This window comes from Ambystoma mexicanum, chromosome 4p, assembly GCF_040938575.1.
Source record: "Ambystoma mexicanum isolate Mex_15411 chromosome 4p, UKY_AmexF1_1, whole genome shotgun sequence".
Lineage (NCBI taxonomy): Eukaryota > Metazoa > Chordata > Amphibia > Caudata > Ambystomatidae > Ambystoma > Ambystoma mexicanum.
In genome coordinates this window covers 1,061,053,411-1,061,068,658 of record NC_090927.1, presented here as the reverse complement: position 1 = coordinate 1,061,068,658, position 15,248 = coordinate 1,061,053,411, and the positions used below count along the sequence as shown (strand labels likewise).

At 44.7% G+C, this 15,248-nt stretch overlaps 1 protein-coding gene across 1 annotated transcript in view; it reads right to left on the bottom strand.

The window, feature by feature from the left end:
• GPRC6A (G protein-coupled receptor class C group 6 member A) overlaps window positions 1-15,248 on the bottom strand; it is a 590,379-nt gene that overhangs the window by 232,479 nt on the left and 342,652 nt on the right. The window lies entirely within an intron of this gene.

Below are 15,248 nucleotides of genomic sequence, written 5' to 3'. Positions count from 1 at the left end.
GGCAATCGCCGAGTGTTCTCGGAGCGTTTATGTGAAATAAAAGCTCATTAAAAACTGCAGAGTATTGCGGTTTCCTTTAAAAATAATGTTTTGTATTCAAAATTGGATTGCCCTGTGTTGTGAGAGGATGTGTGTTGCTATTCCGGGCTCTGTGTCAACTGACGTCAACACGTAGATGATGACTGGGCACGTTTGGCTACGCTGCCCAGTAACATCATGGAGATAGACAGAGAATATCACTGGAATGATGATGTCAGCCTCAGGGGCGGGGATATGATTTAGTATCGCCAGGGAAGTTCACATTAGGGCGATGCGGCAACGGATAAGATTAGCACATGATGGCCGCGCCATGCTGCCTGATTTCGCATGTGTAAAAGTGAGGAAAACTACGGTAAGGTGCATAGGAAATGTTTGTATGATCAATCAACGTATGCTTAAAAACACATGCCCGAGCTCTCGGGACAATAATATTTTTGGGTGCACTATTCACATATGTTTGGATCTGTGCCCTCCTATCTTAAAGAAAGTCTCGATTTCACTAGAACCGTATGGTTCCTCAACACACAGGGTAACAAGCTACGACCACGGAGAAAGAAAGAGGAGGCTAGGAGGACATCTGCACAGACCAGAAGACACTACTTGCAGAAGCCAAGACAATTACTGCCACAAACTAACACGGACACATGAAGCAAGCAGATGCACTGGGTGCGCGGCCAGGGAACTAATCAGCTCCATTACACATTGGGCACGCAGGTCCCAAACACAGGCAGGGGGGACCCATTACCCCCAGCTACACTGTACTCTGAGGCAGACTCTGAATCCACATGAAAAGTGACCCTCACCCCAATCTGAGAAAAGAACGAGAAAAAATCAGAGCCTGCACCCCGAACAAAGAAGTCTGGAAACCTCTGACGCCAAGACGAACAAAATGGCGGGCGACCAACCGGCCAGCTAGCTGGAGGAGCAGTGCTCAGAGCTCCCTGTCTGCCAGACGAGAGGGCAAGAGGGGCGCGAGGCGCTACGAGGCGCCACCTTTCAAATTCACCCTATTGAGAACCGGTCAACCACCCTTGGGCCCTGACGAACCGAAGAGTGTCGCCATCAATGAAGCTCAGGCGCAGAAGGTAAGACCCAATGAAGCGGGTACTTACACAGAGGTGCACACAAAAGTAACAAAGCAGCTATTGGGGCAGAGGCGGGGAGTAATCCAACACGTTCTGCAGTCGGGGCATCCCGCTCACCGAACACAGCAGCACAACACTGCACCGGGGGCTCGCAACACCAAGTGGACGTTGGGCTGTAGACGGGTGCAGACATTGGACGTCGCACTAGACCACCCTCTACCTAAAGCAGGAATACTGGTGCCATCCCAACATAATAGCAAACAGAGAGATCGGGCGGATCCCCTGGCAACGAGACGGACAACGGCATACAGGAACATCAATTTAAGGCAATAACCTATCCCACACCGGTAATAATTGAACCCGGTCAGACACAATAGGCTAACTAACGCAGAACCAGTGAGGCGTGGAGGCAACAGACATAACTGCATAAACCAAAACTCTCAACACTGTCCGGAAGATCAGGGGGGTTGACGGAACACTGATAATACGAACATTTCAAGTATCCCAGATCTAGGAACAACGGTACAAAGAAAGAAAACAAGGGTAAAACTCAGCGCAACCTATCAAGTGTAACCTGCTGAAACGCCATAGGGGTGATAGGGGTGAGGATCTACCAAAGAGCGAATAGATAAAGGAGAACGCAGTGAGGGACACAGTTTGTGCCCTACTGACTGCAAGACGCAACACTTAAAATCCTTTTTCCTTTCAAACACAATGATGCACTCTATGCGCTGACCAAAAGGAGGTCATCACGCCGAAATTTGCAGGATTAAAACTCGAGGAACACAGTGAGCACTGGCCCTATGTTCTTATACACCAGCTCCTAACGATTGCGTTCATATAGCCCCCCTGCCTCCGCACACCACCTGCCACCCCTGGTGCACTGGACAAGAGGGGTTGGGACTGAGGGTAAGGCCCCCGGAACAGGGGCGTGTGCCTCCTCAGGGGCCCAGTATTGTCCCGAATCGGAACCAGGTGGACACTCTTCAACCCCTCCTCTTCATAAGAGGCCCTGCGAATCGTGGACTCTACAGATTGGAGGACCGGACCAGGGGACCTACCCCCCCCCTAGCAATCCCATTGGGGCGGCAGCGCACAGTGGCGACGGACAAGCAATTAGCTTATTGGGATAAGGGCAAGTTGGTGATTCGATCCAGTGACCGTTGAGACCTCCGATCTCGGTTCACTGGTAACTAAAAGTGCATCCATGAGCTATGGGTCTGAGGACGTGCCCGATGCATGGCAGAGCCCACTGCCTGGAGAAGTGAGGAGCCCACCCCAGGCGGTGGATTGGACTCGAGAATTGTGACAGCCTGCGACGGACATACAATAGCCGATTACTCCAGCCAAACCCAATAGAACATTGGCAAAGATAGCAACATATACTCCGCCCTGGGAATAAAGCTTGCCGACAGTGGTCAGAGTAACTCAGATGCCGGGCGCCAGATCCAAAATGGGCCCAACCAGAGCAAAAACCCCAGTGAGACCCCAGGAAGGGCAAATTGAGAAGTGCTGGCAGCAGAGGCGACAAACACACGCAGAATCACCATCCCCTCCACCGGGGCCGACTCCTGCAATAAAGGACCTCCCAACTAGCATAATGGCAACAGACAAAGATGAACTCTTAAACTGCCTGAAAGGAATGGAGGCCAGAATGACCAAAGCTTTCCAGAGTCAAATGGAACAATTAAGGGAGGACCTGTAATCATCCCTCCAGGAGGTCAATAAAGAAATGGCGGAGATGGGTGAAAGAGTGGACATAGTCGAAAGGGGCCTCTGGAATGTTACGGAAGAAACAAATCAAAATAGCCTGCTACTGGACCAGTTGGCGACCGCAACGAACAACCTTGAACTCCAGGCGGAGGATCTGGAAAATCGCTCAAGGAGATCCAATATTAGGGTCAAGGGCTTGGTTGAATCGGTGCAGGACAAGGATCTAAAAGATACCATGCAACTCTGCTCCAGCAGCCTGCTATCGGATATCCAACCGGAGATGATCTGCTTCGACAGGATACACCGTGTGGGCCCAATATGCAATGAACCAGGGTCGAGACCTAGAGATGTCCTGATAGCAATGACATCGTATGGTCTGAAAGAGGAGGTGCTACGCGCGGCAAGAACAAACAGAGACCTTACGATTAACAGGTGTCACATACAGTTGTACCAGGACCTTGCCCTGATTACTCTCCAAAAAAGAAGGCTAATGCAACCGGTTACAAAGGCCCTTCAAACACAGCAAATCCGATATAGATGGACGTACCCGTTTGGCCTGATGTTTACATGGGAAGGAAAACAGAGGAGAATTGGGAACTGCGCAGAGGGCCTGGCTCTGCTGCACCTGGAGGAGGAGCAACCAGAGGCGCCCGTGCGCCCACGCCCAAACATGAACGGCCCGTCCAGCAAACCATGGGAATGGTCAACGGAGACAAAGCAAAGACGAGGGAGGAAAGGAAGATCTGGAAGCTCACAGCCGGCTCATGACCGGGATCGGAGAGGCCCAAAAGATCCGAACTCGGCCCATCACACGGACGAGTGAAGTGATATCCAAACGTGAGAATACAGCGCAGCCGAATAGAAGCGCCTGCATGGAGGTAGGAGGTCGTAAATTTTGGAAGCAGGGTCAGGTAATACAATTCCTGACTATTGTGAACTGGGGAAGGGTTGGAGGCCATAAGTCTGCGGTGACCAGCGGGGGGCCTCTAGGGTGCCCAGGCCTCATGCACCCCCAGGATTGGGGAAGGGGTGGGCGGTGGGTATGGGAGGGAAAAAGAACAAAGGTCAGGAAAGCAGAGAACCGTAAAACCGGGAAGAAAGGGGAGCCAGCTCCACAATTGTGTGGAACGGAAGCAAAAACAGGCAGAGAAAGCTATAGCGAACGAGAACATAGGGCCCAACAGGCAGACAATCCTCACCTAGGGAGTAATGGAGGAAGTGAATATTATCTTGTTTAATGTCCAGGGGCTCAACTCCCCCGCTAAAAGGCATTCGATCTTAGGCAGACTGGAAGCTATGCAATCAAAGATAGCGATCCTACAGGAGACGCATCTGCTCCAGAAAGATGAAAAAGGATGCGGAGCAGAACATACCATCTTCAGTTTTTCGCCTCAAGCCAAACAAAAACAAAAGGGGTGGCAATCCTATGTAGCAGAGACTTAGACTTTCGCAAACAACAAACAATGAAGGATCAGGAAGGTAGATACCTGGGGTTAAAGGGTACTATTAATGGCCAACTGTATACAATACTAGCACTCTACGCCCCAATGAAAAACAGGACCAGTACATACCTAAACTACTCCAGAGGGTGGGAGGATGGTGTGAAGGCTGAGTGATAATAGGAGGGGATTTTAATTGTGTAATGGACCCGCAATTAGATAAAACACTCCCCCCAACCGCAGCAGATCAGTGAAACAGACAGGCCCTCTGAAAACTTTTCAGAGATTTGGAGGTGATTGAAACGTGGTGATTCTTCCACCCGGAAACCCTAGAATATACACACTACTCAGCAGTACACAGGGGTTACTCTAGAATAGACATGATTCTGGTGTCCTCCACATTGATCCCCTATGTCAAAAAAATAGAAATCGGTGTTCAATACCTCTCCGATCACGCCCCGGTCGTGACTTGCATAGAACTGCAAGGGACAATAAATAGACCCCGACCACAATGGAGGCTAAATGAAACAATCCTGAGGGATATTGCACTTAGGGCACACATGGAAGAAGCCATAGGGAATTATTTCCTTGAAAATGACAATGAGGAGGTGGACTGGAGGTTGGTGTGGGACGCGGGGAAAGCAGTAATTAGAGGAGAATTCATAGCACAAGCAACGCAATCCTATAGGGAGAGAGCCTTTATAACGTGCAAATTAGAAGAAGAGGTTAGAAATGCTGAAAAGCTCCATAAGACCCTTCAGACGCCCAGAGCCTGGCGAGACCTTAAAAAGGCCAGAGCCAAACTAGAAAACCATACCGCAGATAGAATGGCGCAAATACTGCTAAACACGAAACAATCATAGTACATACACGGTGGGAAGGCGAGCAAATTCTTGGCAGCTAAACTACGCAAACAGAAGGCACGTAATCATATTACCCGGCTAAGAAATAGTAGAGGGGAACTGCAAACGGGAGATGAGGAAAAACTAGAAACGATGGTCCACTTTCACAAAACACTGCTGATTAGCGAGAACCTGAATGCAGCAGAACAAGTGTCTTATTTGTCAGCCGTAAAACTGCCACAGATATCGGAACAACAAAGAGAAAAATTGGGGGGCCCATCACAATACAGGAAGTGTGTGATGCAATAGCAGCGCTACCCAGGGGAAAGGCTCCAGGCCCAGACGGCCTAGGGAATGGGTTTTACAAAATGTTCCAGATACAATTGGCAACCCCCCTCACTCGCCTTTTCAATCTAATCAGGGATAAGGGAGCAGTTTCAATTGACATGGGACACTCGACCACGATATTACCCCTAAAACCTGGGAAAGACTCAGTAGAATGTACCAGTTACCGCCCCATTGGTCTCCTCAACACTGATGCAAAGTTGTATGCGAAAATACTGGCGAATCGATTGGCAGCAGTACTGCCCGAGATAATACACGCAGATCAGGCAGGCTTCGTAAGGGGGAGACACACTCAGGATAACGTCCGGCACGTAATTGACATAATAGATTGGGGATCCAGGGGGGCCCAAAACTTCTTGATTGCCGCATTAGATGCCACACGAGCATTCGACAGCATAGTCTGGAAGTACCTAAGATTGATATTGGAGGGTTTTGGCTGTGGACAGATGTTCACCAAGATGGTTCTGGCAAATTACCAGCATCCATCTACGCAACTAATGGTGAATGGATACACCTCAGAAATAATCAATATTCGGAGGGGTACTCGGCAGGGGTGCCCTCTATCCCCGCTCATATTTGCCATGGCAATGGAACCATTTGCCTGCAGAATAAGGGAAGACCCGGGAATTAGAAGGGTGCGCACCGGGGAGATCCAAAACAAGATAGCCCTCTACGCGGATGATATCATGCTCTATATGGCAGACTCAAGACACACATTACCCAGAATAATTAGAGAACTGCAGAAGTTCGAAAAGACATCAGGGTTCATAATAAACAATTCAAAATCTAAAGCGCTGAATATAACCGAAGGTAGTGGGGACATAGCTTTCCTGAAGGAACATTATCCCCTGAAATGGGAAAAACAGTCCTTCGAATATTTAGGAATCCACATCACCAGAACTGCCAAGAATCTGCTCACGGCAAACATTACACCTCTATGGAAGTGCCTGCGGGAAGACTTGCAGAGATGGAATGCCCAGGAATTGTCCTGGTTTGCTAGAATAGCGGCGATAAAAATGACCTTGCTACCCAAATTACTGTAAGTAGTAAGCTCCACCCCAGTGGACATCCCCCCAAAACAGATCCAAGAACTCCAAAAGGCTGTGTTTAAATTTATCTGGGGAAATAAGCCGAGGATCCAAAAAAGGATCCTGATGCGGCCCACACTTCTTGGGGGGCTGGCAGTCCCTGATGTGGGGAGACATGTGTTAGCAGCCCAATTAGCACCAGCACTGAAATGGGCGAGTAAAGACCCTCTTCCAGGTTGGGGGAAAATAGAACAGACTGCGACAGATATCCCATTGGGTAAACTAGCATTCCTAAAAACAAAAGCAAGAGATACGGGAGGTATCCTATTAGCAGCCACTAAAACGACTCTACACAGCTGGGATAAGGCTATCCGTAGCAAGGGGGTCAAACTAGGTCTGGGCCCACTATCTCCTATCACGCATAATCAAGATTTCTCACCTGGACTTCACAAAAGGTTCTGGGAAGGTTGGAGCGAAGCAGACACATTGTCCCTACAAGATATGTATCAGGAGGACGCCCCACTTACCTTCGAAGTAAGCAAACATAGATTTGGTCTCGTCGAAAACCATAGATTTAAATATATTCAATTGCGTCACTGGATCTCACACCCAGAGGTAAAAAGCGCAGGGTTACGACCCCCGTTAGGCCTAGAACTAACAATACGGGAGGGGACACATGAAAGAGGGATTACTAAACTATACAAGCTACTGGATAAGGCGCAAACAGACAACACCCTCCAGTATATGAAGGACTGGGAGCGGGACATAGGAGAGGAGATTACACAGGAAGAATGGAGTCAAATCTGGAGGAGGGCTCATAAATTATCCAAATCCACGGCAATTAAAGAATCGGCATATAAACTATGGTATCGCTGGTATTTGTCCCCAAGTAGAATACACAGAATGATCCCCACATACCCCCCAGAATGTTGGCGTCAGTGTGGAGAAAAAGGAGACATGTTCCATTGTGGTGGTCGTGCCCAAGGATAAAAATATACTGGAAAAAAAGTATGAAGATAATACTAGACTCTACAAGAAAGTTCAAGGGTGTGGAATAAGAGGTTCTTGTTGATAACAATGTTCTTAACACATGTTGTAACGAAAGCTCAACTATTGTCTTAAGTAAAAATGAAAATAAAGTTGGTTAAAAAAAAAAAAGAAAGTCTCACCTAACAAACATTGGACAGGACTACCCGCTCTAGCCATGCTTTTTGGCTTACACGCCTTAAAGTTAGAAGAGCAAGGGGGAATGGATGCTCTTTTCCTGTACAAGCATCGGCTGCGTGGAGCTGCCTACCTGTCGATTTGCAGAGGAAGAAAAATCTCCTAAACTCCCGAAAACGCTTGAAGACAGTACTGTTCAAATAATGTGATTAGCCTTTGATTCTCTCGTCCTGCCTTGTCCTTCTCCCTGCTATGTGGTGTCAGTGTGTGCCCTGATGCCTGTGGGCTTTGGTGCGTGATAAATAAATAAAAACATCTTTTTTTTTATTTCAAGTGCCGGGATTTGGCACTGACAGAGAGATTGGCTATATATTCAGAGATGGATTGTGTTATGCTGTAGGAATTGGAGAATACGCTCTTAGGTCCACTTTAATGAGAGATGGAGCATGTTACAGCGACTCCATACTTAGGTGCTTTTTTCTTTCTCTATGAAATGTTGAAATTGTTTGTTCAGCAATTACTAACCCCCATGAACTTTATAATGCTGCAATGTTTTGATATGAATAACGTACTATATAATAGAGCAATGTTATGTGAGATGCAATTCAGCTATTGCAATATTTGATTGCCTTTTTGTTAGATGAATTAAATGTAATAAATTGGAGCGCTCCTCATTGTGCTAACACTGTTCCATCACCTCCAAGGCAGAACAGAAATTTGAAGGGAGAAGACTATTTCGCAGCACTAACTTCATCATCTCACCCCTTTGGTATTTCTTAGGTTGTACATGTTCCCGGTTTGGTAGGATGATCAATGGGGAATACCCCATTTGCTTCTTTTGGGAGTCGGAGCGGGGATTACCCTGTTCCGAGCCTCCTCATTGGCTGAGGGGCTGCCACACGCCCCTGCCAGTGACGGGAACGAAGCTTCAGCTTCGAGGGATTCCGGATGGGGTATGGACCAGGCGAGGGCTAATCAGAATGCTTCTTACATTCTGATTCACCCTCGCCGGGTACTTATATGGAATAAACCTTATTTCAAAATAATAATGTTCAGGCAGTTCCACATGCTATGGCCTCTTGCTGCCATTGAAAGGATGAGGTGTCTCCATGAGGGCTTTCTCAGTTTTTGAAAAGGTTTGGGCACTAAGGGGAAGATTGAAGACCACGAAGAGGGGTAAAATAATGAATCATTGGTATACGCATATGTCGTGAGTTTGTAATGTCTATTTCTGTTATTTTTGTCAGCTTACTGCTAGTATGATCACTCGGTTTTGTAAGTTAAGGTGTGTTCTGCTATTTATTTTATAGTGAAAATCAGTTGTTTTCACGAGGTGTTGTTTTTAAAGTAGGTTTTTGAAATACATCTTTATTGACTGACTATTTACCAAGCTCCATGTAAGTCGTATATGTTTGTGTGCTTTAAAAAAAATATATATTTTCATTCAAATAAATGCAGACAAATACTAGTGGAAAATTATATTTGTATAAGACAAATAATAACTGTGCATAAATAGATATACAATTGCCAAGAAATAAATATGGACAAATACAGAGAGAAATGACGAAAATATCAATATAAATACCAGAAAACCGGGAGCATTACTTGTAAGCCACTTGCAATGATTGGCAATTATTTAAACAAATCCAACCAGAGTTATAAAGAGTGACAGCAAGATATTAAATAAAAGGTGTTAAGCACTTTCATACCACGAAGTTAGTGTAACGTAAACATGTGGCTTTTGAAAAGCATTATTAGGTGAGGCTAAAATGAACAAAAGGAAGTGGACAAGTAGAACACCACAAATTAAAAATAGATACATGTTCATCTAATTTATTTTCTTCCATTTCTCTATATCAGTTAGTGTGGAAACAGGTACAAACAAAACCAATAGTGTTATCTTGTGTGTAGGCATAGGGTATGCACTCCCATCTTGTACTACCTGGGCATAAAATGGCAACAGCTGGCAAATGAGCTGAGTATATGGGTATATGATAGTGCTACCTGGCAAATGGTTATCTTACTAAGTAGTTACCTTTTACAAGCTAAAAATAACAATGCCAGCCCATAACACCCCTAGCTTGCTGTTTATTCGCAGTAGAGCCAGCTAAAAGAGATCCCAGAAGTGTGTTGTGGGCATGGAAGGTTAGGTAGTGGGTAGGAATGGCCATGGGGATAAACATGACTGTGTGTGGTCAAGCACTGGGGAAACAAAACTCCAAACAACACCATAGTCTTTGTGTCCCTCCGCACATTCAATCGCCTTTCTAGCTCCTAATCAAAAATGGGATGGATACATGGCCATTTTAAGCACTTTTGGGACCCTGGGCACGGACATCTTTGGGGCCCCCCTCCACCAAACTAAAGGAATTAAGGGATCAAGAATACTGGTCGCGCCCCTCACCCATCGCGCTCACAACCTATAGGTTAATATGCTGTCTCGCAGCATAATAAGCACGTTTACTCCCTTAAAAGTCCCCTTGCCCTCTTCATTCTTGCTCTAATCAGAATGATAAACAAGTAGCATTTGAAGACCAACATTAGCTGTCTACAAAGGGGTTACTGTTCTAATACATACATGATACTTTTTATCAATAACATCCAGGAAGGTAGATGTAGTATTAATGCAGGGCCGTATGTAAAAGGTACATGCAACCCATAATAGACAGATAACTCACATTAGCTGCCTCACAGAATGCAAAAGTGCTCATGCATGGATAGAAATCACAAATTGGAAGGAAGGAGAATGCTACAAATACAGTAGCATGGATAGTAGAGGCAGATTAGAAGCTACCAGGAAGGTGTCTTTATCCAGACAGACTGAGATTACAAGTGGAATACGGTTTTCAAATAGTGTTGCCATTAGATATCAAAGGAATACATGCCTGTGGTGTGCAATATAAATATGCTCACTATTAACACAGTGAAACCATGAATATGCTTTTATGAAGATCATACCATGAGAAGGAAATCGCTCTGAAGCTCTGACAATTTTGAAAGGTTTAGGGACTGGCAATATTGAGAAGTCCGGCACTACAAGATTAAATGAGATGCCCAGGATAACACATTGGTTAAGGGGTGAAGCTGGGATTTGTGCCAACTCTTCAATTTCTGCATTTGAACACTTTCTTTTCTAGTTCTTACGATGAACTAAAACAATCTCATTTTATAAAAAACTGACTTGGAAAGTACACAAATCACATTACCAAACATGACCATTTTTAAACAAAATATTACAGAAGGGTGTTATGCAAAATGGGAATGATTCTAGCTTCATTCCCTCCGTCATCAAGGGAAGTATATAAGAACCAGCATACCAATCGATGTGATTTAACAAATGTAATCTGGGTTTGTCTTTTGTATTTTAAAGCTTTAAATACTTCCAAAACTATGGCTTGTGGCATTTTCATTTATACTGTGCATAAAAACGTTTAACTTTTACCAAAAAGCAAACTGTTTTTTGTGTCAAACAAGCAGACTTTAAAATATGCTTGCCTGAGGCCTGCAACATATGGTCCGCCCTCTTCTACCAACCCTTCCACCCAAATGGCCTACATAAGAAGAAAGATCAAGTAATGGGCTAAACAATACCAGCAGCATGCAAGAAGGCAAACCTCACAGAAGACAGCACAGTAATGTAAGATATATTAGATAATTTGACCGGCGTCACTGTATCATCTGCTGGCAAATCAGGATACAAACATGAACGCTGTTGTACCATAGTCTTGAATTTGGATACTTATTCACCTCTTGGACTAACATTTTATGCCATTGTTGGAGGCGATTGCCTAGGTTTTACAACACCCCATCTAAACAAACCAATTTCTAGCCCTTCACCATACGGATGATATGTTGGTTTTTATAGCAACCCCTACCTGCTACAGGTGCATTGCTGATAATAGCAGAATGTTGTTCTGCAAAACCAAGTACATATGCTGGCAGGTTTATAAACTTCAGACATAGTAAAGGCTCAGCCAGCCTTGCTGGAATGAGATATTCTAATTTTGCATATGAACACATATCTCTGCAATTAATGCTTCACACACTGAGCTAACTTCTGAACCATTGTGGCATCAATTTATCAATATGCATTTAACCGTTGCCTCTTGCACATGATCAGCATAATTCCCACAGGAAGGAAAGAATGCTACAGAGTTGCGCCATAAGGAACACACAAACTATGTATACCACAGTGAACACAGAAAGCAATACATGATGAAATAATTAAGGCAGAATGCATTTGCCAAAACAGAAAGGCAATTGGTTTAGAGCATCAGCAGCAGCCCATAAAATATCCTGACGTGTGCTATTTAAGACTGGTCAACAATGGAATCTTACTTCTTCAGATCAGCTAGTCTTGTGGGGCCCCTTCCAAAGTGGGGGCCCTGGGCAAGTGCCCCTTTTGCCCTCCCATATAAACGTCTCTGGATGGATATTTATATACGTTGTACAAATAATGTTAGCCTCATGGAGCAGGGCTGACTGTGGGAATATTGAAGTATTATACAGTCATTGTTTTTTAGGGCCACTTTGAAGGCACTTAAGACATAGGTCGAATTGAAAATTTCGATTTCCAAACCATGAATTCGAATGGCAGATTGGGTACAAAATCTGACCCTTTAGTCATTCCACTCACGATGTGACGTTCAGGTTGTGGCCCCCATAGTGCTCTTTCGGATTGGGAGAAATTCCATCAAGTCCAATAGAGAGTGTAAAATTCTGGTCAGTAAGTTCATGAAGATATGTCAGCTATTCAGGAGACTGAATGGAGACATATCCAGAATGGTTTTGATTGGCTGAAATATCCAGCATTGCAGGTAATAATTATGTGTTTTGTACAAGTCAACCTTGTGATGGCGACTTACGGGTGAATGGGGAACGTCGTAGTTGGTGACACTAGTTTCTGGTTAGCAAGGCAGAAACAGGTCCTGGGTCATAGACAGGGTATCACAGTGAAGTTATATCAGAAGGGGAAATCTTCTGCATGGTGAGGGTTTGATGGAGGTGGGGTAGTTTGTGGTGATATGGTCGTTGATATGGTAGTTCTGGGTTTGGTAGCATCAATGACATTGGTGTAGCAGGGGCAAGAAACTTGTGGCTCGCCAGATGTTTTGGTGTATATTTCCCATTAGCCCTAGCCTGTATAGTTCATGGTGCGGTGTCATGGGCGTTGTAAGCCAAAAGATATGGAGATTGCCTATTCCTCCTTATTAGAGTGCAATAGCACTCAGTAAATGTTTTTTTTCAGTCTAGGGCAGTTTTGCTGGACTGAGGGGTGTGGGGCTAAGAACCATAGAGGAGTGGCTTTCAGAACTGGAAGAGACAGGGGCGCAATACATTCTAAAGAGAATTGAAGTAACAGAGCCAAGTGGAGATATCATTGAAGTAGGTTTATTCTTTAAGTTTATGCTCTCTATTTCTCAACTCTCACCACGCACATTCTGGGACCCTCATACTTTCCACCTTCCAGGCTGCACATTAAAGGACCCATGCACTGACTGGCATACTACACACCTCCCTCCTATCATTTCATCACAATATCTTTGAACCACCTAGGTCGACTTGCTGACCTAATTCCCACACCAGTCTATCTGATCATTCTCATCTTGACTTCTCACCCTCTCAAAATTTGAACCTCTCTCCTTTACTTTTACCACTCTATTCATGTTCAAATCCTCCCGTCTTCATTCACCACAGAATTGTAAAACACACTCACCACCTTGCATGGCACAGACCAATGCATGGGTCCATGCCTCTAAGGACCTGGTAGTTTAACTCTGACACTGTCACCTTCTTGCACTTTGCATTCTTTAACCGATTTCCTCTCATCATGCTTGCATTTGTTTGCCATTTGCTTCTCTTTCCCCTACTCTCTCAACTACTGTACACTCTACCACATCCATCTTGCTCTTCTCATCCATGGGGGAGACAACGTGTTGTTGTGTGAGGAAAGAATCTATGTGCCACCATCCTGCCCATCATCACTTCCTGCCAGTCCTCACCATTCACCCAAGCCTACTTAATGCAGTCCTTAATCACTTTATTAAAACGTTTTGCAACACCATTTGCTTGGGGGTGATTTATAGCCGTACATTTATGTTGTATGCCATTCTCTATGAGATAAATACACATCTCTCTTGATTTAAATTGGACACCGTTATCAGTCAACAACTCAACTGGGTATTCTTCTCTCTTGAACACCTCTCCAATAAAGTTGATGACATCTTCTGTCGTAATGGAATGCATAATTTTCCCTTCTACCCATTTGGACAATACATCCACCAGAACAATGCAATATTTAATCTGTACCTCTGCCATGAATGGGTCCAACAATATCCATGCCTGCTCTTTCCCAGGGTAATTGCGGCACATGAACCAGCGTCACAGGGCTCTCCCTTGGCATTAAACTCTTCTCACTCAAGCTACACAGAACACAGTTCCTTACAACTCTTTCCACTTCACAATCTCAGCCAGGCCACCAGAATTCTGCTCTCACCGCCTTTTTCCTTTTTTTGTAATTCCTTGATTGCCGAATGTGGTATTTCAATGATCCTCTTCCGTTTACTAAAGGGAGGCACCACTCTATGACCTCTCAGTACATAACTTCTCTCTGTATGCAATTCATCCCTTACCATACACAACCCTTCCAAGATGGTATTGTTCACAGTCTCTTTTTTTAACTCTTCTCCCTTCTCCAACACATCCTTGACTCTCCCCAGAACTACATCCTCATGCATACTTTTCTCCCATTCACTTTCCGTTACCATCTTCTGTTCAACATACAGTACAAAATCCATCTCCTCCACACCTTTTTTTATTCTGCCCATCCACAGACATGCGTGATAAACAATCAGCCGGAATAGTACTTTGTCCTACCACATATTCTACATATAACTCGTATTCTTAAAGGGCCACGACCCATCTCCTTATTTCTGATGATACACCATCCAGGACCTTCCTCTGTAAAGTCTCTCTCAGGGGCTTGTGATCAGTAGGCCAGTAAACTTATTGCCCCAAATGATTGTCCTGAACCTTTCTATAGACCACTTTATGGCCAGCAGTTCCTTCTCAATCGTTGAATAATTCACCTCTGCGCCTCTCAGCAGATGCGATTCAAATGTAATCACAACCTCCTTGTCTCCCTCCATTTGCGTGAAAACAGCCCCACAGCAGTATTCCTGGCATCCGTGGAGATTATGTACTTCATACTTAACTTGAAGTCCTTAAGCAATGGAGTTGGTTCTAAAGTGGCTTTGATAGATTTAAATTCGTGAGCACACTCAGCGTTCCATTAAAATTGGGTATGGTTCTTAAATAAAAGTCTCATGTTCACTGTCATGTCCGCAAAACTGGGAATAAACCTTGAGTAGTGCTCAGCCATGCCAAAAAAGAACGCACAGAATCCTTGTTCTTTGGTTCCATTGCATCTCTGATATTGTTGTTGAGTTTCTCCTTAACATTTACACCTTCGGCAGATACTGTGTGACCCAAATATTCTATCTTCTTCTGGTTGAATTTGCATTTTTGCTTGCTTAAAATCAGGCGACGTTCAACTAGCATATTCATTAATTTGTGAAGTCTTTGATTGTGTGT